At 35.6% G+C, this 2,457-nt stretch overlaps 1 protein-coding gene across 1 annotated transcript in view; it reads right to left on the bottom strand.

Annotated features, from left to right (window-relative positions):
• Positions 1-2,147, bottom strand: part of CASR (calcium sensing receptor) — a 234,382-nt gene extending 232,235 nt beyond the window's left edge. Inside the window, exon 1 of the mRNA XM_077479646.1 lies at positions 1,682-2,147. The gene's annotated coding sequence lies outside the window, so the exon portion shown is untranslated. The remainder of the gene's footprint in view (positions 1-1,681) is intronic.
• Positions 2,148-2,457: the final 310 nt, after the last annotated feature.

Raw genomic sequence — 2,457 nt, 5'->3', positions numbered from 1 at the left:
TACATCCAATTCACCTTCTACCCCTTCAACACTGCCAACTTACCTTCTAGCCACTTCCACACCTCCAATTTACCTTCTACCCTCTCCATACCTCCAGTTCACCTTCTACTCCTTTCACACCTCCAATTACAATCCACCTATTCAACACTGCCAACTTACCTTCTAGCCATTTCCATACCTCCAATTTACCTTCTACCCTTTCCATACATCCAATTCACCTTCTACCCCTTCAACACTGCCAACTTACCTTCTAGCCACTTCTACACCTCCAATTCACCTTTTACCCTTTCCATACCTTCAATTCACCTTCTACTGCTTCCACACCTCCAATTTACATTCCACCCCTTCAACACAGCCAACTTACCTTCTATACACTTCCACACTTCCAATTTACCTTTTACCCCTTTAAAACAGCCGATGTATCTTCTATCAACTTCCAAACCTCCAATTCACCTTCTACCCCTTCAACACTGCCAACTTACCTTCTAGCCACTTCCATACCTCCAATTCACCTTCTTACCCTTCAACACTGCCAACTTACCTTCTATCCAGTTCCACACCTCCAATTTACCTTCTACCCCTTCAACACTGCCAACTTTTTAATAAACTCAATAAATAAATAAAATAAATCTTCATTTGCATTTTCTTTAGTATTTTTTTTATATATATATATATATAAATATGTTACAATATACCAATTGGAGATTGTACTTATTTTATTGAGATCCAGCACATATTTAAAATAGTAATTATCAATAAACTATAAAGAAACTTGGGAACAGTAGTAATATACAGTAAATAAAGAAACTATTTAAATATATAGCAGAAAAAGTAAAGAGACGCTGAAAAATCTTCATCATAAAGACTGTATTTAAAAAAAAAAAGTATTCATCATAAATATTTATTTTAAAAAAAAGTATTGATCATGAAGATTGTATTAAAAAAAAAAGTATCCATCATAAAGATTTATTAAAAAAAAAAAGTATTCAACATAAAGATTTATTTAAAAAAAAAAGTATTCATCATAAAGATTGTATTAAAAAAAAAAAGTATTCATCAATAAAGATTGTATTAAAAAAAAAAAAGTATTCATCATAAAGATTGTATTTAAAAAGAAAAGTATTCATCATAAAGATTGTATTTAAAAAGAAAAGTATTCATCATAAAGATTGTATTTAAAAAAAATAGTCTTCATCATGAAGATTGTATTAAAAAAAAAAAGTATCCATCATAAAGATTGTATTAAAAAAAAAAAATATTCAACATAAAGATTTATTTTAAAAAAAAGTATTCATCATAAAGATTGTATTAAAAAAAGGTTCTCATCACAGCTGGTTAAATAATTTTTTTTTTTTTTTAATGGGGGATATTTTCTAATTAGACGCAACTGTTTCCTGTTTTGTGCGCTCAACACAAAAAAGAACACAGTTAGTTAAATCAACTCTTCTTTAATGGGAGTAATTTACTAATTAGATGTGACTGTTTCTTTCATTGTGCGCAAAAAAGAAACAAAAAAACGCACCATAGAGAACCCATATACCATACAATCTTATATGTATTGTGGGAGAACTACAACTCTCAGCATGCTCTATTAGGTTTTGCACAGTTTCTACATACAAAAGTCCCTTGCAAGATGTACAAGACAGTGATAGGAGTTAAGATAAAAAAATGTAGGACTTACCTGGATGGAGGAGTTGGGGCTAGGACTGGCTCCAGTAAATAGTTAGGGGGTCCTCAGTTCTTGTATCTCTGTGGGGTCCCCCAGATCCCCTTCCCTCTGTCCACAGCAGCAAAGACAATGTTCCTGCACTACAGAGACCTAGCGAGTGACCTACTGGCCATTACTAGTGCTGGATCCTGCAGAACACATCTCTATGCCTTGAAATCTCTAGAGAGGGTCCAGCAAATCATGATAGCAGTCCTGATCTCCCCCTATGTATGCAGAACATACTCTAATACTCTGTAGTGTCCCCCCTACAGCCTGCACTGCTGAGCTCTAATACAGAGGGGTCCCTGCCTTCACCCTGCACAGCTGAGATCACTCTCCAGCAGCACAATGCAGCCTGAAGCCACTTCATCTACTTTAAGCTCTGCTCAGCCCCCTCTACAGAGCAAGCAGCTCCCTGTATTCCAATGCATAGCTGAATATCACAGAAGTCAATGGGCTGCAAGTCAACAAAGGCGCTTAGAAGTCCCTAAATAAATATGGATCTGAAAATCTATGGAGGGTTATTTGCCTGAGCTGAGAGTCCCCTGTGCATTAATCTACACATTAATATCCCTGTGGATCTCTGCACTGCAGCTGAGCAAGCATCAAATGCACTTCTAATATTTATAAGACTTATTGAAGGTTATTATTTTTTGTTTTAAATTGGAGACCTGAACAAGGTGGCGTTCTTGGGTCGTCCACAGAGTAGGAGGAGAAGGCCAGTATGGAGATATGTCCCCTATAGAGAT

This window comes from Lithobates pipiens, unplaced genomic scaffold (assembly GCF_037356315.1).
Source record: "Lithobates pipiens isolate NorthernLeopardFrog02 unplaced genomic scaffold, aLitPip1_a1.2 Scaffold_16, whole genome shotgun sequence".
Taxonomy (NCBI): Eukaryota; Metazoa; Chordata; class Amphibia; order Anura; family Ranidae; genus Lithobates; species Lithobates pipiens.
This window is presented reverse-complemented; position numbering and strand designations above follow the sequence as displayed.